Here is an 8,983-nt window from a genome sequence, read left to right on the forward strand (position 1 = left end):
GTGCCATTTGGGAGATGGCCTTTAAGAAAAAGAATCAAAAATTACTAATGCAGAGGAGGGTGTGCACGTCAGGGAGCTTGAGGCTTAAACTCTTCACCTGGGTACAGCTTTGTTTTGTTTCTGCTGTTAAAAGCTTGGAACCCAGGGGGTAGACAGAAAAAGTAAAAAGCAAAACCAAACCTGGAGTGGTGGAGGGGCGGAATAGGTGAACTGTATTCAGAGGCACACAATTCTGGAAAAGCAGAAAGATGGCTGGGAACGCAGCCACCTACGTCCCGCTGTCCAGAGTAAACACGCTAGCGCTTGGCTTTGCTGCCTTTTGGCTTGGCCTTTGTGAATCTGTAACGTCTCCCCAGCGGACCGCAGACTCCTCATAAATAAGAGGCTGCCGGCAAGGGAGGGGGTGGGAAACGCAGGCTGCGCGGAGGTGAGGGAGGCGAGGCTGGGGCTCTGTCCTTGCTCCGACTTGTCCCTCAGGGTTGAGGACAGGAGGCTGTCTGGGACCCTTTGGACGCTGCCCAGCAGATGGAGTAGTTCGGCCCAGTGTCTGTCCAGAGGCCCGGGCAGCTCTGGGCTCAGGGAAGCTGGGGGCCTCCCTGGTTTTGCTGTTGTTTAGTTAAAAACCAGGGCTCTATTGGAGCCTCAAGCGGAGGCTAATTATAGGCTCCAACTTGCCAAAGCGCAGTTTGCTGGCCGTGCATCCTAAAATAGACCTCCGGTCCACCCTTGAGCCGCAGAGGGCCTTCCTCTAGCCTCCTGCGGCCCCTCAGCCCTGCAGAGGCGACGTCCTCTGGGTCAGAGGGGAAGTCAGACTTACTGCCCACCTACAGGTGTGCCCAGCCCATGTGCTGGAGCTGGCTCATGTGGGATTGTCCTGGCTTGCCAGGGCAGATGGTTAAATATTTCAGGAGTTTCGTGAGCTGGTTGCTAAACACAGCCATCAGGAAAATGTTAATTATGTGAACTTAAAATTAAATAAAATTTTATTTAAAACAAAGGTAATAAATGCTCAAAATGCAAGGGTAATGGATACTCATCACTCCCTAACTGTTCTACTGTGTTTGACTGTCATCCCTGCTTTTGAGGTTATTTGCTTCTGTTGTGCTGTGTGACGTGCTGACAGGGAACACTGCCTTTGGTTCCAGGAAACAAAGAATCTTCTATGAGGACAAAGCCATCAACCCCCCACCCCCATGGAGCAGCCTGAGGACAGTTCAGGATGGAGAAAAACAGGAAGCGTTCTGTGCTTTGGATGCTGGCCCTAGATAGTTAAGGTGCACATCAAAGGAGCAATTTCAATGAGCCCAGACCCTTGCATCTGACATCATTAGCTTGCGATGTCTGGGTTTTTTGGTTTGTTTGCTCTTTGTTTTTTTTGTGTGTGATTAGCAGTCATCTTTTGATGTTCCACTACATGTTTTTTTCCAGCCTCATACTCCTATACATTCTGGCTCTTACCTTCCCTCTCTGGAGCAGTTCCTCAGAGCCATCTGAGAGGCTATCTCCTGGGCTACAGTTCTCAGTAAGGTCCCCAATAAAACTTAACTCTCAACTTTTAGGTTGTGCGTTTTCCTTCAGTTGACAGATGAGAGCGGTATATAAAAGCATGCTACAATGCATCTCTTCCCAACTCCGCATTCAGCGATCAGACGTTGGTAGCTTGAAATCAGCTGTGGTCAGAGTATTTACACAAGAGCAACTGGTCACCGCTCGAAAGCAGAGCCTTTCATCCACAAGGAGCCACCTGGTATGCAGACACCAGCTCACTGATGGGGCCCGACCCCCCACTAAATACTCAGCATTCATGACTTCCCTAAATGCTCACGGTACCCCTCTGATGCAGATATCAACACACCTACTTTACGGGTGAGGAGGCTGAGGCTCCGAGAGTGATTTGAGCTCAGCTCAAATCGCACAGCTGGAAAGCGGCAGAGCCAGAAGGCCAAACCAGGTCACCGTGACTCAAAAGTGTGCAGGTCTTTGTCATCAGCTTTGGAAACGGAAAGGAACATCAGAATCAAGAGAGACTCTGTTGTGGAAGATTGCTTTCTGGTTTTTTGATTTTTGTTTTTGCTGTAGCATAGAGGAGTCCTGACTCCTGGTTCCTATCTGGGCTGCATCATGAAGATGAGCAGATATCTTCCCCACCGGGTGTGAGGACGCTAACCCATCAGACCAAACCATTTCCCGCTCTGAGTCCCTGGGCTTCCGTTTCTGAGCCCCATAAGCCAAGATGAGCTGGGGCAGACCTGGGGGTCTGACTCCGAGGCCCAGGGGCTCATGCTGCTGAGCACCTGCCGTCAGGCCCTGGGGGTGTGCAGTAGCTGCCTGGTCCTCCTGGATTTATGGTTGAAGTGGATGCAAATTAACCTCACTTCTCTGCTCACCTCTTCTTTCCAGGGGAGCAGGTGATAAAATACGAAACGCTAAGACGAGCGTCACTGACTGATGCTGTGAATGCACACTTACTCGTGGCCCCGGGGCCACACCTGCCCAATTTCAAGTAGAGGAAAGTATAAATTGAGCACACCATCGTGCTCAAGGGCGGATTTAAGGGCGAGCAGGCTGGCAGTTTGCACGTGGCGGGTGGGACACCAGCAGACGACGTCCTCTCATTCTCTCTCTCCTTCTGCCCAAAAAGCCCCTGGGCTCCTACCATCAGGGCTATGTAACTTAACACCAGGCCTCCTGTTAAAAAGAGACATTATCGTAGCAGCATTAGTGCGAATTGCTATATGAGATTAGCTGGTCTTGAAGGATAAGGATGCGTTAATTTTGCTAGAGCCAGAAACAAAAGTCAGCCTTCAAAGCGTAAAATGCTGTGGATGAGCAGCGGTGGGTAAGTCCTGGGGGATGGCAGTCAGAGGTCGCAGTGGCCAGGGCTGTGTTCTGGGAGGGATGGTGCAGGGAGGGGAAGGGGGCGCTGACCCCTGGCTGCGTCCGCTCTGACTGCCCTCAGCTGTGCCTGTAGCCGCCTCATTTGACGTCCTCTGCGCCTCCGCGTGGAGGCTTCCTTAGAGGACGTGATACCCATGGTTCTCAAAGTGTGGTCTCTGGACCAGTGGCAGCAGCAGCACCCTGCCAAGACTTGTGAGAAGTGTAAATTCTCAGACCCGACCTCAGATGTCTGAGTCAGAATCTCTGGAGTGGGTCCTGACAATCTGTGTTTTAACACGCTTTCCAGAGGCTTACAACGCACACTCGACTTAGCCTCTGCTTTGCACAGACCCACCTCCAGTCCTGCTCAGGCTGCCCTCTTCCTCCCAGCTGCTCCTGGACTTCCTCCTGGCCCTGGCCCACCTGTTGCCTCTATCTAGAACATCTGCCCTTCCCAACTCATACCTTGAGCCCTGGCCTCCTGAGAAACCCTGCCCCACCTTAGGGCTCATCTCAAACATGCGTCTTTAGTCCTTCACTCACTCGCTCCTACCTTCATGTCTTTAGCATGATAATTGTTTCCTCTGTGCCAGGCTCTGTGCTGATTTGGGGGGAACCACTGCTATTGTAGGAGATGCAGTTAGAAACGCAGGCAAAGGCCACTTTATGGGTGGGGAAGGCCTGGGAACGGTAGACCCCTGCGGGAGGGAGGCTGCACACACTGGGGGCCTCCAGGCCCCGCTTTTGAGTCAATCTTCCCAGCTGCTCACGAGGCTCCGCGGGCTGCTGTCTGGTCTTCCAGCCGCTCTCCCCACCTCTCTGCACGGGTGGCTCCCCGATCCTGATCACCTAGCCTAGGGCAGGGCCTCCTCGCCCCCTGCTGCTCTCTGCCTTGTCAGCTTTCTTACTTACGCAGCTTGCAATTTTACCAATTTTGTTGATTGGCTTATTAGTTGTTATCTCTGTATTTGCCACGAGAATATAAACTCCTTGAGGCCAGGAGTTGCCTTTCTGTCCCGCTGGTCCATCCCCAGCACAGTGTCTGGTGCAGGAGGTACAGCTGGACTGAGTCCTGCAATAGTGCTGCCTCTTCCTGAGAACCAGGGCAGGGGACCCGGTTCCTCCCCCCAGGGGACACCCAGGTTCCTACTGAGTTCCTACCTGAGAATCACCTTCAGCCCCTCCCCCATCACCCCCTAGTCTAAGCATGTCAGTCCCCACACTGATGTGCCTCAGATCAATCCCGTCCGTTATCCAGCCTTGCTTCAAGCCCTAATCATCTCTTTTCTGGTTTAACCTGAGAGCTGTTCCCTGGGGCTGGAAAATACAAAGCTCACGTGGTGAGTTCAGGTTGCGTCTGCAAGTGGAGTTAGGGAACGTGTCATCAGGTAGTGGCGAGGGTGCCACCTCCCAGACAGTTCACCCCAGGCACAGCCACAGCCACTGGGGTCCAGGGAGAACCAGGGAACCGAGGGCGAAAGTTGGGTCTTACTGGGGAAGACTGGGACGGTGGACACTTCTGAGAATGTACTGCAAATAAGCCTTGACCTCATCGTCACACCGTGCTCTGCTGAGGGAAGACGGCCTCTGTAGGAGAGGTCAGACGAGCCTGGAGTGAGAGGCCAGAACCGGTGGGTGGGGCTGTTCACCAGTGCTGGGCGGTCAGGAGAACCTGGTCCCTCGAGGGTGCCTTCTGCTGTGATGAGGACTAAGTTCCCTCGGCTTCACCTTCCCCGAAAGCCTCTCCACCCCTCCCAGTTCTGGTTCTGGCCGCACCCAGAATCCTGCCTCCAGCTGCCCTGCAAATTGAAGGGCTTGCATTGGGCACTAAAGAGTAGAACCTCCACTGTATGTCAGGATGTGATCCTGGGTGCACATGTTAGAAGGGTTTCTTCATCATGAGCCGGCCCTTCCCGGCCTGATTTTCTACAGATTCTCCTGTCACATCTGAGCTTTGAGCACCAGGCACAGTGAGATCCGGTGAACCTGGGAGGCTGTGTGTGGGCCTGTCTTCCTCTGACATCTGTCTCTCTCTCTCTGCTTTCTCTATTTGGAGCAACTGCTTTCCAACTCCCCGTTCCTCTTCCTGCTGGGATGAATTTACTAAGATGCAAATTTGAATCTACTCAGGGGTGCACTCTGGAAGAAACCCTCACACCTTGGGCCCTGCTTTTCATTCTAGTTTCTCTCTTCTTCTCTCCCCTGCTTTGAACTGAACCATTTTTCTGAACAGATTCAGGTCTTTCCAGGTTCCAGACCTTGACTCATGCTGCTACCTCTGCATGTCATGACCTAACTAGGCCACCTGGCGTCCATGTTTGCCGTCTCTGCCAGGTGAACTCCTACTCATCCTTCAAAACCCAGTCCAGGCTGCCCTAGGCATCCTTTGGACTCCCTATATCCCTTGTGGGTATGTATATCTCTCTCACTGTAATTGTCATGCTGGACTTTATTCTGATCTTTTTCTGTCTTTCCTCACTACTGACCTGTGTGTCCCTGACACAGAGACAGTCCCTCATCTCTGCTTCCTCAGTACCCAGCTCAGTGCCTGGCACACTGGTGCTCAATAAATTTTTTAAAAATTTTATTTACTTTATTTATGTATCATTATTTTGTTTGTTTGGGGGAAGGAGGTAATTAGGTTTGGTTATTTATTTATTTATTTTAATGGAGGCACTGGGGATTGGACCCAGAACCTCATGCATGCTAAGCACACGCTCTACTACTGAGCTATACCCTCCCCCCAATAAATGTTTGTTAACCGAGTAGATGAACTAAGGCAGTGGAGGAGAGCAAATTACCCCAGACATATAAGGCAGAACATAGTTTAATGTGTAGAACTGAGTATAAGATGCCTGAGAAACAGAACTCAAAATTTAGAGTCAAATTTATAAAACTCAAAACAGAGGCAACCAAATGTGTCAAGCCCAAACACTTGTTTAAGTACTTACTTACCATGTTTTATGCCATGATAAGCCCTTCACAGGCAAGATCTCATTTAATTCCTGCACCCGATGTGAATAGTCATATAAAGTGGATGCCTCTGTAGAAGTTCCATTATACAGAGGAGGAAACTGAGGCCCAGACAGTTCAGGAACTTGCTATAGGACTAGGTGGCCCAGCTGAATTTAATCCACATCTGTCTGACCCATAGCCCATGCCTTCCCCCCCTACCCTTTTTTTATTTTTAAAGTTTTATTAAGGGAAATTTCAACTACATAAAACTACGTATAAAGGCAGAGAGAGAATACAGTGATGCCCCCGGTCCCTGCCATCTCCTCACTTTGACAACTAAAATCTCATGGGTAATTAAAACCCCTCTATTCCCACTGACCTCTGCCCCGTCTCTGAGATTATTACATACATATCACTTCATCCGTAACTATTTCAGGTGTTCTCTTCCATACTTCTTATATTTCAATTTAAACGTTACCAAAGCAGGACATACATTGGTTTAAAAAACTAAAGAATACTAAAAAGAAATGCTTATAAAGGCTTGTAAAGACAAGCATGTCCCTGCCCCACCCTTTCTCTCCCCACGCCCCGGTCCCCCGCAGTTTCAGCTGTCTGTACAGAGCCTGCCCCGTATTTCTACAAATGTCTTGACTCTCTGTGTTATCAGCTGGAGACATTATTTATTGATTCCCAGCGGACAAATGAAGGTTTAGCTCACTCACGCCCCACCTCCCTTTTCCTCTATTTATTGACTGTTTTGGTAACTTTAAATACTAAAGCTCTATTTCTTGCTGAATCCATTGTGGACGGTTTCCTTCTCACACTCTCTCTCTAATAATCACAGATGTTTTATTTTCTGAGGTCAAAAAAGAAGACTGACAACCAGTTTAATTACTAAACTCGTCTACTGATGCCCGTGTGAAATATAGGTCCTTTCTGCTAAGAATTACGATGGAGGTGCCCCTGACTGTCAGAAGCTGCGGGCAGAGAGACAAATTGTTGTTTTACTTCCCAACCCAGCATTCGCAGGCCTGCAGAAGAATGTCGGCTATTTGATGATTTTTCATGGTACTGCCTTCTCCGGGGCACGCCTGCAAAACCCATATCTTGTCTTATTATCATGTTTGGATCGCGATTCTGACATTAAGTAGCTCAGTTTTTTCTGCTGTAAAATGGGGTGGCTTTATCTTGACAGCACCAGGCACACAGTAATCCCTGAATAGATGTTTGTTGAATGAAATCAGTGATACACATTTAAAGAGCCAAATGCGTGAAATAACAAACAAGAAATGAATTCAGAAGCATCAGATTGGCAAACTATTGGGAGGGGAGGATATGAAGAAAGTGGGGTTCTCTCACACTGTTTCTGGGGGAATAAGTATGTGTGGCCACTTTGGGGAGCCGTTTGGCACTGCCATGTAAAAGCTGACGCTGGACACAGCCCCGTCTGCTCCTCGGCACGGACCTGGAGCCGGGTAAGAAACCCTTTCCAAAGAGGGCCGGGTAGGAAATACCTTATGCTTTGTGGACTTTACAATCTTTGTTGCAACTACACAGCTCGGCCCGGCAATATGAAATCAGCTGTAGACAATTAGTACATGGGTGGGTGTGACTGTGTTCCAGGCAAACATTATTTACAAAAACAGGCACCTCATTGGATTTGGCTGCCTACTGTTTGTCTGGCCTAGAGAAACTCTGGCACCGGTGCATGAGAACGTTTAGGCCCCTCCTGCTGGTGATAATGAAGACTGAAAGCCATCTACAGCCATCAACAGAAAAATTCATAACCTATGGTATAAATACGATGAAATCCTACATGAGACAACATAGATAAATCTCAAACACAAAATGAGGAGTGAAGAAAGCAAGTTGCAGAGGGAAATACTGTGTGATGGTTAATTATATGTATCATCTTGGCTGTGTCATGATGCTCAGATATTTGGTCATACATTCGTCTGGGTGTTTCTGTGAGGGTGTTTTTAGATGAGATTAACATTTGAACTGGTGACTTTGAGTAAAGTGGACTGCCTTCCATAATGTGGGTGGGCCTTATCTAATCAGTTGAAGGCTTTATTGAGACAAAGACTGAGGTCTTCCAGAAAGAGAAGACTTGGCCAGCAGATGGCCTTTGGGCTTGGACTGGAATGTCAGCTCTTCCTTGGATTTCCAACCTGCTGACATCTTGATCTGGGACTTCTAGCCTCCATTATAGTGTGAGCCAATTCTTTGTCTCTTTGTCTTTCTAGAAACATCCTATTGGTTCTGCTTCTCTGGAGAACCCTGCCTAATACACAGTACAATGCAATTGAATATAAAGTTTAAAATCACATGAAACCATCTGATCAAGGATTCATACACATACATAGTAAAACTGGAACAATATTGGTGGGAGTGATCGATGCCAAATTTATAGCAGGGTGGCACTGGGGAGGGGAATGGAATCAGGACGAAGTACAAAGAGGGTTTCAATTGTGTCTGAAATCTTTGATTGTATGTTTAAAAAGAGGTCTGTAGCAAAATAACATTCAGGTTGACAATTCTGGATGGTGGGTACTCCTTTTTATATGTTCGACCTATTTCATAATCAAGAAGAATAAAATGAGACAACATCACAAAACTAGGAGAAGAAGACCAGTGCAGTGAATGGCACGCCCACCGCAGGCCCCTAACATGTAGAGTGAGGCTGGCTGGGACAGGGGCGGCGGGGGGGCGGGCATGGAGAAGGCAGGTCAGAGACGGTGGGAGGCGAATATGTTGGGGGAAGGGAGAGTGCCTATTGCTCAGAAATATGCTGGGGACTTAAGGAGGCTTAAACCAAATTACAAGCTCTAGGAGACGATTTCAGGTGCGCCTGCTAGAACAGACACTGTCAATGCTCAGCCACATCCCTTTGGATTAGTTGTTCTCTTTTATTCGCCACCATTTTTGCCTGCCCCACCTTCTCCCCATTCCCTGTGCTTCCATTTCCCACAGTCAGCACTGGGGGCTCTTTTTGGAGCAGGACCCTCAGGCTAGCAGAGCCCACTTTTCAGTGCCCCCCATCTGGCAGGTCCTTTGGGAATGACCGCCAGGTGTGGGGTGTGAGAGCCCAGCTCACTTGCTCTGGGCTGGGACTGCTCTGAGGTGGAACTTACCCTCCTGAGTCCCCCTG

This window comes from Camelus bactrianus, chromosome 1, assembly GCF_048773025.1.
Source record: "Camelus bactrianus isolate YW-2024 breed Bactrian camel chromosome 1, ASM4877302v1, whole genome shotgun sequence".
Classification (NCBI taxonomy): Eukaryota; Metazoa; Chordata; class Mammalia; order Artiodactyla; family Camelidae; genus Camelus; species Camelus bactrianus.